This window comes from Mustela nigripes, chromosome 7 (genome assembly GCF_022355385.1).
Source record: "Mustela nigripes isolate SB6536 chromosome 7, MUSNIG.SB6536, whole genome shotgun sequence".
NCBI lineage: Eukaryota > Metazoa > Chordata > Mammalia > Carnivora > Mustelidae > Mustela > Mustela nigripes.
The window spans coordinates 115,206,886-115,221,231 of record NC_081563.1 but is presented as its reverse complement, the minus strand read 5'-3'; positions in this window follow the sequence as shown (position 1 = coordinate 115,221,231).

Sequence of the window (14,346 nt, the reverse complement as noted above, 5' to 3'; positions counted from 1 at the left end):
AATAAATAAAACCTTTGAAAAAAAAAATCATTTTAACAGGGGTGCCTGTCTGGATCAATTGATAGAGCGGTGGACTCTTGATCTCCAGGTTGTGAGTTCGAGCCCCACGTTGGGTGCAGAGATTATTTAAGAATAAATCCATAAAAAGTAAAATAAAATAAATCCATAATAATAATAATAAAAATATTTTAAAATAAACTAAGTAAAAATAAAAATTTATTGTAGTAAAACACAATCATTATACTCATCATGATGGTAATCAATGTTTATTAAGGAGACAACAAAAATTCTGTGATTAAAGGTCATGTTTCATCATCAAAAAAAAAAAAACATAGATAAGGGAATGTCCTTGCTCTTAGGAAATAAACACTAAAGTATTTAGAGGTAAAGGGGCACACTGTCATCAGTTTGCCCTTAAATAGTTCAGAAACAACAATATGTTAGGTATCAGAGAGGGAGAATGAAAGGAAATGGAGGAAAATGTAAAAAAAAAGGAAAATATGGCTAAAAAGACATTCATTCATGAGTTCCTATTACTAGTCCTACAACTCTTCTATAAATGAGGGATTATATAAAATAAAAGGATGCCCCAAAAAATTAATGTTAAAACACACACACACACACACACACACACAGGCGTCCATAGAGCACACACATCTTAATTTCAGGGTGGTGAGTTCGAGGTCCATGTTGGGCATGGAGATGGAGCCTACTTAAAATAAAACTTTATGGGCACCTGGGTGGCTCAGTCGGTTAAGCATCCGACTTTTTTGATTTTAGCTCAGGTCTTCATCTCAGGCTCTGAGTTCAAGCCCCGCATTGTGCTCCATGCTTTAATTAGTTAATTAATTATTATATTAAAAATAAAAAATAGGGACGCCTGGGTGACTCAGTTTGTTAAGGAACTGCCTTCGGCTCAGATCACGACCCCAGCTTCTTGGGATAGAGTCCTGCATCGTCCTTGCTTGGCTGGGAGCCTGCTTCTCCCTCTGCCTCTGCCTGCTACTCTGTCCGTCTGTGCTCTCTCTCTCTCTCTCTCTCTCTGACAAATAAATAAATAAATAAAATTTTTTTAATCAAAAATAAAGACAAGGGGTGTCTGCCTGTCTCAGCCAGTAGAGCACGCGACTCTTGTTCTCAGAGTTATAAGTTCAAGTCCCACATTGGGTGTAGAGATTACTTAAAAATAAAAGCTTTGAAAAAAAATTTTTTTTAAGATTTTATTTATCCACTTGACAGAGACACAGGGAGAGGGATTGGGAGAGGGAGAAGCAGGCTTCTGGCAGAGCAGGGAGCCCAATGTGGGGCATGCTCAACCCCAGGGCCCTGGGATCACGACCTGAGCCAAAGGCAGACACTTAATGACCAGGCACCTCTAAAAAAATTGTTTTAAACACAAAGCAAAAACTCCAGACATATGAGATTCCAGGGCTGGCTGAGTCAGGAGAGCATGGAACTCTTGATTTCAGGTTATGAATTTGAGCTTCATGTAGAGTGTAGAGATTACCTAAAATAAATTACTTTTAAAAAACACACATAAGGGGCGCGAGCCTGCTTCCCCCTCTCCCACTTCCCCTGCTTGTGTTCCCTCTCTCGCTGTGTCTCTCGCTGTCAATAAATTTTTTTTTTTAAGCACACAAATATATACATCCTTCACGCCTTTGTGCTAATCAACACATAGATGGACTTAAACCCATGTTGTGGTTAAATATAATATTTGTGTTGAATTCTACCACCAATTTTTCAGCTCTCAGAGCAGCTATAGGTTTTAATAACCCTCAAAGTGCTAACTTAGCACTGTACTTGTTGCATAAAAGGCACCTCAGATGTGGTCGGTATTTTCATGAGCAAATGACTTCAACTCTCTATGCCTCGATTTCGTCATCCATAAAAGGGAGGTAAAAAGAGTCCTTACTTCATACACTTGTTGTGAGAATCATATGAATTAATACAGATAGGGCTTTCTGAATCGTAACAACCATTAAATGTGCTTTTTAAATTAAAAAAATAAATACATTGTTATTTTTTTTTTTTAAGATTTTATTTATTTATTTGACAGAGAGAAATCACAAGTAGGTAGAGAGGCAGGCAGAGAGAGAGAGGAGGAAGCAGGCTCCCTGCCGAGCAGAGAGCCCGATGCGGGACTCGATCCCAGGACCCTGAGATCATGACCTGAGCCGAAGGCAGCGGCTTAACCACTGAGCCACCCAGGCGCCCTAAATACATTGTTATTGGAGCACCTGGCTAGCTCAGTTGGAAGAACATGGGACTCTTGATCTCAGGGTCGTGAATTCGAGCCCCATGTTGGACATAGTGATTACTTACATAAAAACTTTAAAAAACAACAAAAAATAACAACAACAACAACAACAAAAGCCAGGGGCTCCTAGGTGGCTCAGTGGGTTAAGACTCTGCCTTCAGCTAAGGTCATGGTCTCAGGATCCTAGGATCCAGCCCCACTTTGGGCTCCCTGTTCCACGGGGAGCCTGCTTCTCCCTCACCCACTCCCCCTGCTTGTGTTCCCTCTCTCACTCTCTGCCAAATGAATAAATAAAATCTTAAAAAAAAAAATACATGGTTATCAATAATAAATTCATGCTGATCTGCTCCCCTAGCAGTCTCAGCTCTTGGCAGGTGTGGAGAAGAACACTCCCGCTATCCCCTCAGCACCACAGAACCCTGTCCCTTGGACTGTCTGCTGCTTAAGGCCAACCCAGTTCATCACTGGATCTGCAACCAGCACCTAGTATGATGACCCCCATTTCACAGTCAAGGAAACTGAGGCTGTGCAGGGTAAGGCGGTTTTCCTGAAAGCCGCAACTGGTCGGTGGCAGAGTTGCAACTAGACTCCCAGCTCGACCCTCACTCTGCACGGACCCCCACCCCACCCCCATTCTGTGTGTGCTATGCTAAGGAGTTTGAGCCTCAGTCAACTCCCAGTCTGATTGGAATAATAATAATAGTAATGCCTACTTCCGGGAGTGACTGCAGGGATCCCCAGAGCCGGTGTATGTGAAAGAACCCTATTGTAAAGTACTCGGGTCTTAATTGCGGTGTCCTCTGAGGCCACGTTCATGTGCAAAGTGGGTTCCTCACCTTTCGTTTTCACCAGAAACACCCAGACCTCTCTACCCAAGTCCACCCGCAGAAAGAATTTTTTTATGCCCTCCCTTTTTTTTCTTTTATGCCTTTTTAAACCTAAAAATGGGCCATTGAAAGATCTGCTTTAAATATACCTGCCTAGACAAATCTGGCCAGGTATTATTTATTAGTTATTATTAAATAACGTGTTATTAGCAGCCAGCCATAAAGAGAATAACCATGTGGGGTGCCTGGGTGGCTCAGTGCCTTTGGCTCAGGTCATGATCTCAGGGTCCTGGATTGAGCCCCACATCAGGCTATGTGCTCAGTGGGGAGCCTGCTTCCCCCTCTCTATCTGCCTACTTGTGATCTCTGTCTGTCAAACAAATAAATAAAATATTTTAAAAAGAGAGAGAGAGAAAATAAGCATGTGCCGAGAGGATAACCGCTCGGTTGAGCGTTTTACACATATTATGCACTGATTCTTGGGGCGGATTTATGAAGTAGAAAGGAGGTTAGCTCCATTTTACACAAGGGGAAACTGAGACCCAGAGAGGCAGAGTGAGTATTCGAAGTCATACTGTCAGGAAGTGTGCTGGGAGCTGGGATTAAATTCTAAGCTGTGGTCTTAACTGTGTTTCTACCCTATAAAAGGTTTAGCATGGTTCCTAGGAGAAGGCACTAGTGAACAGGCAGATGGATCCTGAGTCTCCCTGAGAGCCCTTTGCTGGCTGCACAGTCCCACTGACTTACTTTTGCCTGGGTAGGTGAGTGTGCCCCTTCTCTATGAGCCAGGGAAGCTCTATCCTGAGGCTCTGCTCCTGGCACCTTCTTTTTTTTTTTTTTCTTTTTCCTGGCACCTTCTATCTACTCCTCCTTTCTCCCCTTCCAAATAGATAAATGCCCTGGGGTGAGCGTGGAAGTTAGATAGTAAGTGGGGGTACCCTTCTCCTTGTCCTGCACCTTGCTCTCTCCATCCCCTACAGAAGCAGTTCTTTCCTTGCTGCTGTCACTGAAGGGGCCTGTGGATATTTACTGGAACTACCTGCCAGGTGCTATGGTAAGGACTGGGGACAAAGCAGACAACAAAAACAGACTCAATCCTGGGGCTGCCCTCCTGGAGCTCACAACTGAGTAGGGAAACAGACACGAATTAATTAAATTTATCTCATGAACAATTATGAGATTACAATTACATTCAATGCTAAGAAGAGGAGAGGGTAAGTAAGAGGAAGTGTTTTAGGTCATGCAGCTGAGGAATCGTATCTGAGAAAAGAGCTCTGAGGGAAAGCAGGCCATTGGGTGAAGGGAAATGTGTTCTGGGCAATGGGGAATAAGGTCCTGGAACACAGGGAACTGAGAGGAGACCCTTGTGGCTAGAGCATGCAGGGTGAAGAAGGCAGAGACCAGATCATGAAACCTTAAGAAATGAAGTCATTGGAAGGTTTTCAGCAGACAGGATAGTAATGTGATCGGATATAAATAAAGCATTTTGCATAGTGTCTAGAACAATGATAGCTGATAGAAGGTAAAAAGCCCTCCCTTCATTTGGAATAGTCTTGTATCTATAGACATAGGTAAAGTTTCTGTATCTCTAGATAACATTTTATCCCAATTTCTACAGATATCAAGTGAATCGATGCTCAAGTTATTATCAAGTTATTATCATTATTATTTTTTAAAAGATTTTATTTATTTATTTGACAGAGAGAGAGGGAATATAAGCAGGGGGAGTGGGAGAGGAAGAACGAGCAGGGAGTGTGATACAAGGGCTGGATCCCAGGACCTTGGGATCACAACCTGAGCCGAAGGCAGACCCTTAATAACTGAGCCACCCCGGCGCCCCATTATCATTAGTATTCATAGTGATAATAATATTACTCCTAATTTGCTTCCCCTAAATTGCCTAAGGAGATAATTTTTAAGACTTATTTATTTGAGAGAGAGAGTGGGTACACGCATGGGTGTGGAGAGGGGCAAGGGAGAGGGAGACGCAGACTCTCCACGGAGCAGAGAGCTGGACACAGGGCTAGATCTCAGAACCCTAGATCATGACCAGAGCTGAAATCAAGAGTCAGAAGTTTAACCAACTGAGCCACCCAGGCACCACCCTGGAGATCATTTTTAAAAGGAAGAAGACAGGGACACCTGGGTGGCTCAGTTGGTTAAGCAGCTGCCTTCGGCTCAGGTCATGATCCCAGCGTCCTGGAATGGAGTCCCACATCAGGCTCCTTGCCCTGCAGGGAGCCTGCCTCTCCCTCTGACTCTGCCTGCCATTCTGCCTGTGCTAGCGCGCGCTCTCTCTCTCTCTGACAAATTAAAAAAAAAAAAAAAAAGGAAGAAGACATGGTTAAGAAAACACAGCCTTGGGGCTCGTGAGTGGCTCAGTCAGAAGAACATGGGACTCTTTTTTTTTTTTTTTAAGATTTTATTTATTTACTTGACAGAGATCACAAGCAAGGGGGCGGGGGTGGGAAGCGGGCTTCCCGCTGAGCAGAGAGCCTGATGTGGGGCTCCATCCCAGGACCCTGAGATCACAACTTGAGCTGAAGGCAGAGGCTTAACCCACTGAGCCACCCAGGTGCCCCAGAACATGGGACTCTTGATCTCAGAGTTTTGACTTTGAATTCCACATTGGGTGTAGAGATTACATAAATAAACAAACAAACTCTTTTAAAAAAGGAAAGGAGGGCGCCTGGGTGGCTCAGTGGGCTAAGCCGCTGCCTTCGGCTCAGGTCATGATCTCAGAGTCCTGGGATCGAGTCCCACATCGGGCTCCCTGCTCAGCAGAGAGCCTGCTTCCCTCTCTCTCTCTCTCTGCCTGCCTCTCCATCTACTTGTGATTTCTCTCTGTCAAATAAATAAATAAAATCTTTAAAAAAATAAAAAAATAAAAAAAATAAAAAAGGAAAGGAAAGAACACAGCACTACTGCCCACTGCCCTCAGAGTGGCCCTTGTGAGAAGAGCTTTTACTGCAAAGTAGTCTGTGATCTCTCTTTGGCTTCTGACTTGGGTCCTGGGTCTAAACTATGGATTGCTTTCCTCATCCTGAGCCTTAAACAGACAACATTAGCATATCTTACTCTTGAATATCCCTCCATATATATATGTATATACATATACATATATATATATATTTTTTAAGTTTTTTTTTATCTATTTAAGTAATCTCTACCCCAACATGAGGCTCGAGCTCTTGACCCTGAGATCAAGAGTCACACACTAATCTGATGGTGAGCCAGCCGGTGCCCCTCCTCCCTATCTTGTCATGTTCCTGCAGTGAGATATTCATCCATACTTGATGGGTTTCTACTTTTTTGGAAGTTCTTTGAATAAAGCTTGCATCAGCCACTTGCTACCTCGGAGAACAGCCTCCTCGCCTGTCTGAGCTTTACTTTCTCCAGATGTGATCTGGTGAGTGTGCAAAGGGATGCCACATGCCTTCATCTGTCCTCCTGCACATTGGCACGGACTGAAGTCTAGAGATCTCCCTGAAGAAACATCAACTGGGACGGTGGTCGTGACAGCAACCGCAACCAGCAACCAGGACGTGCTCACCTTTTAAACATTATAAGCCCCAGCACCCATTCTGGTTCCATCTTCGGGGCCTCCAGGAAACCTCTTGCCCACCTCTCAAGTTCCAGGGTGCCCACCCGAAGTTCTCGTCTGTTAGGCACAGGCAGATTACCTAAAGGATCTTAGGTGATAGAGTCATAGTCCCCCTACTCCAGTACCCTCCAGCCTTCTTGAAACCTTCACACAGGTTACTCTCAATGCCCAAACCCAAAGTCCTGGAGGTAGGGTGGAGGTCACATTATGTTCATGTGTGTAACGTTTAGTCCTTTGCTTGGTCGACCCACATGGACAAAATGTCCATGTCAACATGTATGACTCTGCCATTCTTTGTAACTGCTGCATAGAATCTCACAGTATGAATGGGCTGTAATTTATTGCACAATTGATCTTGTTAGTAGACAATTCATTGGTTTATAGGTTTTCCCATTACAATCTTGGTTACCAAGAACATCCTCTACATTCCTCCTCGTATGTATATACATTCCTAATTTTTACAATTAACATTCAATTGTATTAGACAACTACATAATAATTTATTAATTACTTGTATAATTTTCCAACATTTTATTGTGGAAAATATTCTAACATTCAGCCAGGTTGAAAGAATTTATGAGGAACCTCCTTACCTACCACCCAGACTTTGGTGTTGACATTTTATACATCTATCCATCCGTCTGTCCATCCGTCTGATCTTTCGAAGCCTTTCAAAGGAAATTGCAAGACATCAGTACACTTCCCTCTGAACATTTCAACATGCATATCGTGAACTAGAGTTTAATATTTGTACTTTTTGGTCTTTGAGGTAAAATTTACTACATAAAAGACACAAACAGGGGCGCTGGGTGGCTCAGTGGGTTAAGCCGCTGCCTTCAGCTCAGGTCATGATCTCAGGGTCCTGGGATCGAGTCCCGCATCGGGCTCTCTGCTCAGCAGGGAGCCTGCTTCCCTCTCTCTCTCTGCCTGCCTCTCCGACTACTTGTGATTTCTCTCTGTCAAATAAATAAATAAAATCTTTAAAAAAAAAAAAAGACACAAACAAATCTTAAGTGTACATTTGCTGAAAGTTCATAGGCACATACACCGAGCGTGCTCATGTATCCAAACCCCTATCAAGATATAGAACATCAGGGTGCCAGGGCGGCTCAGTTGGTTAAAGGTCTGCCTTTGGCTCAAGTCATGATACCAGGGTCATGGGATCGAGGCCCATGTTGGGCTCCCTGCTGAGCAGGGAGTCTGCTTCTCCCTCTCCCTCTGCCCACCCCTGCCTCCATTTGTGCTCTCTCACTCTCTCTCAAACAAGTCTTAAAAAAAAAAAAAGATATAGAACATCATCACCACCCTGGAAAGTTCTTTTGTCCCTTCCAGGCAATCTCTACCCCAACTACTACAGAGATAATTAGTGTTCTGATTGTTTCCACAACTGATTGCCTGTTCTAGACCTTTATGTTTTTTAATGGGGGGGGCACACTCCCCACGTACACATTTTTTTCCTGCCTTCTTTTATTTTAATGGGAGAGGAAAAAAAAACTCACTTCCTCTCTAATGCCTAAAGAGATTTTTTTTTTTTAAGATTTTATTTATTTATTTGACAGACAGAGAGAGATCACAAGTAGGCAGGGAGTTAGGCAGAGAGAGAGGGGGAAGCAGGCTCTCCGCTCAGCAGTGATGCTGGGGCAGATGCGGGGCTCGATCCCAGGACCCCGAGATCATGACCCAAGCCTAAGGCAGCGGCCTAACCCATTGAGCCATCCAGACACCCCAGGAATTTTTTTTTTTTTTTTTAGATTTTATTTTTTTGACAGAGAAAGGCAGTGAGAAAAGGGAACACAAGCAGGGGGAGTGGGAGAGGAAGAAGCAGGCTTCCCTCCAGGCAGGGAGCCTGATGAGGGGCTCAATCCCAGGATTGAGGACCAGGACCCCGGGACCCCGGGATCATGCCCTGAGCCAAAGGCAGAAGCTCAACAACTGAGCCACCCAAGTGCCCCAAGGGATGTATTTCTTTCTGATCAGGTAAATTCTAATCCTCCTTTGAGTTCCAATAAACAATTAACTTCTCATTCCCTGGAACACATATATTTAGGCTCTGAGCTACCTGATTCAGGGACCACATTTATCCCCACAGAAGGTGCTTAATAAACGTTTGTTCCCTTGAAACCCTGGCTTATTATCTATCTTTCTCTCATTTTCAGACAAACCATAAAACATTGGTAAGCCTTCCTTTATTTTTGGAAGCTTAGGTTCCTCCTGAGGAAGGTAGGATGGTTAAGGGAAGGTCAACAGCCAGATCTCATTCTTCCATCAGCCTGCTGAGTGACCCTGTGCAAATATTTTCCCCCAGTCTGGGCACTGGCTTCTAGCACTATCAAACGAGGAAGACGGTACAGCATGGGACGGGGCCAAAACCCTTGGTGTCTTTTCCACTCCCTTCTCTCATGCAGGATCTATCAGCACCTCTGACAGTTTTTCCTTCAACTCTGATCCCAAATCTGACCCTTACCACCCTCTGGTTGCTGGTGCCCAGTGCAAGCTACTGTCCTTACTCCGCTAGACTCTTGTACAGGGCTCCCAGCTTCCAACCTTGACGACTTCTGTCTCCTCTTCCAGAGCAGACTGATCTTTGTTCAAAGCCCTCCCATGGTTTCCCATCTCACTCAGTGCAAAAGCCAAAGTCCTTCCTATGACCCACAAGAGCCCCGATGACCTTGACCCAATCCCACCTTCTACTGTTTCAGCTCTCACTACTGTGACCTCTGCTTGTCCTTGGACTTGCCAAGCACATTCTGACCTTAATCTCTGTGGTTCCTTTCCCCTCTACCTGGAATTCTTCCCCCATTCTCATGGCTCCTTTCTTCACTTTTTTCAGGTCTTTGTTCAGAAAACACTTTATATTAGAAATTCCTTTCCTCACCTGCCTGTCAAAGAGCAAGCGTCCACCGTCCACCTCCAGCACTCCCCATCTTCCCTTACCATCATCCAATGTGCTATGTATTTACTCATTTATTCCTCCTGCCTGACCAGAATGTAAGCTCCTACATAGCTCACCTATGTTTTGACTGCTGCTGTATTTTGTTCACTGTCCACCTACAATAGGGCCTAGCTCATAACAGGTGCTCAGTAAATATTTGTTGGTCGGTCAGGGAACACGGGCTTGGAACTTAGCTCTAGCTAAAAAAAAAAAAAAAAAAAAAAAAAGCTCCGAATTTTTTCCTCCCTTCCTAAAAATTTAACTTTTCCTGTGAAATGGTGAAATGGTACAGGAAACACATGATATAGAGAGCTGCCTGGCTGACAGTACAGAGGCCCTGTGGCTTAGGGCACTCAGCCCTGACACCTGAATGACCGGCCACAAGTTTCCCTGGCCCTTTTAGTACCTGCCTCAGAAACTTCCTGAAGGTTACAAAAAAGCCACGTGGAAAGTGCTTGTCACACAGTGTCGGATACAGTAATAGTAACTGTTGTTGAGGGGCTAGAGAAGGATTCTACTTCCCAGATTTGCTCTGGATCTGGACTCTGCCTTCTCTTTTGTTTTGGGATAAACAGACCTGTCCTTATCTCCTCTGGGCAGTCCCTCTCCCACCAGGCTTCAGGAAGTCCTTAGATACAGCCTGCAGATAACCCTGCCTGCAGGCTGGGCTTGGGAAAGTGGTTGCTCAGACATGCTGACCTGGGGAGTAGTGAGAAAAGGTAGGGTAACAAGCCTGAGACCCCACGGCTTCCCCCTTGACTATTATGTTGATGCCCGTGGCCAGTTAGAGGTGGACTACTTAGTCTGCTTAACTTCCATTCACTTTTCAGGTCTACCCACAGCTGGCTTACCCCCACCAGACCTTGCCCCACACTGAACCTGCTCGCCACCACCCCCTCCTTCCTAGCTTGGTACTGCCCTTCAGCAACTCTTCCAATCCAGTGTGTCTGCCGCGTTAGATTGTGAACTGCATGGGGGCAAAGCTGTAATCTGTCTTGTTCACCGCTGTGGTCTTAGCACCTAGCACAGAACCTGGCGTCTAGAAGGCGGTCAAAGAGTATGGACGGCGGGAGGGCCGAATGGACTTTTCCACCTTGTAGATAAGCAAGTGGTCTAGAAGAGAAAGTTTCCTTGGCAGCCCCTCCCAGGTTACACCCAGGTCGCATCTCAGCACCCTGTGGCGATTTGCATGACCCTCCTAAAGCCCGGCTAGGCCAGGCATTCATTTTATAATTGTCCTGAGGAGAAAAACAAAACAGACAATAGAGATCCGAGGTCTCATTTTCTCAGGCAAAGAGATTCCTACCTTGAATTTGAAATAAGGGGTGAGATTTCCCCAAAGGTGGAGGCATTATCGCCCCCACCCTCAAAACTGGGGACGGCCCAAAGGGCCCTTTAAAAAACAAATTTCTAGAGGAGGCAGTTTAAAAGTCCATTGGAGCTTAGACCGAGAATCTTCGAAAGGTTTAACCTCTACCTTAGGAATTCCACTTCCAGAGTTTGTCAAAGAAAAATCTTGAGATTGAGGGAGATTTTTGAACACCTAATCAAGTGCTTCACTGCCTCCCATAGAAAAATCAGAGAATTAGGATTCTCCTAGGAGTCCAACAGAGGGCTGTTTACATGAATGTGCAGATACAGGATAGAAAATTAAAAGAGGAATTGACTCCTCTCCCCATAGCTTCCAGCAAACTCAGAGCCAATTTGAAAACCAATCAATAATCTCTCCACTGCTCCATATGTTGGTGAGTTTGCACCCTATCTGATCCTGATTTTTTTTTTTTAATCTTCCTACTTTAAGTGGCTCATTTCTTCAGCCGGTAGCAGCCTCCCAATAGGGGAGTTTTTGTCCAGTTCACTGCTCTGTCCCAGCACCCAGCATGATGCTCAGTAAAGACATGTTGCATGAATATCCACAGGGTTGACGTCGTGGGCAATTTGGCAGCTCCTACACAAACGAAAGGTACCAACCCGGCAATTCCATTCTAAGACCCAGTAACGCCATTCATAAGATACCTGTATACATGGATACCTGTGTATGTGAAAAGGCAAGAAGCTAAATGTTGATGCATACAGAAGTCCATGGTTCGAAGCAAAAATGTTAACAGAGAAGAAGTGTAGGCTACTCTAGAACGATCCAGAGAGCGTACTTAAGAAGTTCCAATCTCACTCTGGCTCCTAACCAGTGTGCGACCTCAAATAGAACCTTTCCTCTATCTGCTCCAACCCCCCCTCCCACAAAAAAACAAGGATAAGCGTTAAGACCTCCTGGGGGGCTTACTGAGAGGATTAAGGAAGAAAAATGCATGTAAATGCCCAGTACTTCTGGAGTTAGTACTCAGATATATTAAAATAGAAATTGATTTCCCTTGTGACAGGATGGGAATAAAGATCATTTAACTTCTTTTGACCCCTTTAAAAATATGTAAGTAAACTCAAATTTACGAAAGAGTTGCAAAAAAAAACCCGTATACTCTACCCAGAGTCAGTAACTGTTAACCTTCACCATGTTTGCATGTTTGTGCTATTTACCGCCTCTTTTTTTTTTTCTTGAACTATTTTATCCCCCTTTACCTTAAATACTTCCAGCATGTAATTCTAAAGAACAAAGACATTCTCCCACATAAGCAAAGTACAATGATCAAATTCAGGAAAGTGAACATTGATACAATATTATTATCTAGTTTACAGTCATGTTTAAATTTCATCAACTGTCCCAATAATGGGGTACCTGAGCGGCTCAGTCAGTTGAGCATCTGCCTTTGGCTCAAGTTGTGATCCTGGGTTCCTGGGATCAAGTCCTGCTTGGCAGGAGAGTCTGCTGCTCTCTCTCCCTCTGCCTCTCCCCATTCATCTTACACTCTCTCTCGCTCTCTCAAATAAATAAATAAAATCTTTTTTTAAAAAATTGCCCCAATAATGTCCTTTTAAAAAATTTAGGTTAAAGAGGCGCCTCGGTGGCTCAGTGGGTTAAAGCCTCTGCCCTTGGCTCAGGTCATGATCTCAGGATCCTGGAATCAAGCCCCACATCGGGCTCTCTGCTCAGTGGGGAGCCTGCTTCCTCCTCTCTCTCTGCCTGCCTCTCTGTCTACTTGTGATCTCTGTCTATCAAATAAATAAATAAAATCTTTTAAAAAATTGTGGTTAAAAAAAAATAAAACCCACATAACATAATATTTACTGTCTTAACCATTTCCAAGCATACAATTCAGTAGTGTTAAGCATATTCATGTTGTTGTGCCAGTAATATATTCTACGGCAATTGCTTACCTCCAACCAAGACCATACACTGCATTTAGTTATCTTGTCTTAGTTTCTTTTAATCTGGAACAATTCCCCAGCCTTCTTTTGTTGATGACTTTTATGACATAGGTATTTTGAAAAGTGTAGGCCAAGTGTAATTTTGCCTTTATCTATGTGCTTTTATAACAAAGGAGCTAGTATTGTAGGTATGATGAGGGTAATAATAAATGGAAACACGAAAATGTTCATAGTATTATCCACCCCCCCACACCCCCATGTTTGGTGGGAGGAGGATCTGGAATCTATTGCTTCTGTTATAATGCCCTGGGGCAACACACCGGATCCTGGGGGGGGGTGTTGATGGAAACGTTCTGCATCTCATCTCAATCTCAGTATATCATCTATGTCAGTACCTCGCTTTGCAAGATGAGATCTGTATATCGAGGTATCTATTATTTCTTACAACTGTACACGAATCTACAATTATCTCAAAATTAAACACTGAATTTTTTTAAATGCTTTTTGGCATTTCAGAGCATGAAGGGTCAACCTTTCTCCGGGGAAGATCCTGACCCCTTCGTGAAATTCCCAGCGGGAATCCTCGTGCTTGAGAAAGGACTTCTTAATGAGCTCCTTTCACTTGCAGGGGTGGGGGAAGGGGGGCCTCCTTTGCCCTCCACAGGGACATTTTAAAGTGAATGAAGGGAGCAAGGTCCCTCATTAAGGCTGAAATGGGAGCTGCTGGGGGCGGGGGTTCTCTAGAAAGGAGGCCTGGCCCCAGGTCTGCATTTCCTGCGACAAAGTTATCGCATTAAGAGTAATCACCGCTCCTTCCTTCATCGTAGAATGGACTGTGAAGAAAAACATTGGGAAGACTGTTTTTTAACCTATTGTTTTTGTTAACTGCTAAGTTCTTAATAAAATTGAAAAACTGTAGAGACTTCAGTAGGCAACCATGAGGATGGGTTACAGGCATTATACTTTCACTCAGTAGAATAGTATGCAGGGTCTTAGAAAAATGTTTGCATAGCATTGATAGTTGAAGCCAAGAATGGGGTTGCCTGAGATTTTGAGGTTTCTTTTAGAGGACTTGGGATTGTCCTCGAGGTTGAGGAGTGCTGGTTTGGAAGGAGAGCAGGGTTATTCTTAAGAGCCTCATCCGGGGAAATGAACCTGCCACCAGACCCTCTCTTCAGGGTGAAATGCTAATTTCTGGTTGTTTTCTGAGAGATCAGTCATGGTCCCTAGTTAGGAAGGTTGGCCATTCTATTACAATTTATAAGCCAAATAGTCTGAACATAACATTCCTTAACCCTTCTAGGAATTTCATAAAGAAATAATTTTCATAAAGAAATAATTTCAGGGGCGCCTGGGTGGCTCAGTGGGTTAAGCCGCTGCCTTCGGCTCAGGTCATGATCTCAGGGTCCTGGGATCGAGTCCCACATCGGGCTCTCTGCTCAGCAGGGAGCCTGCTTCTCTC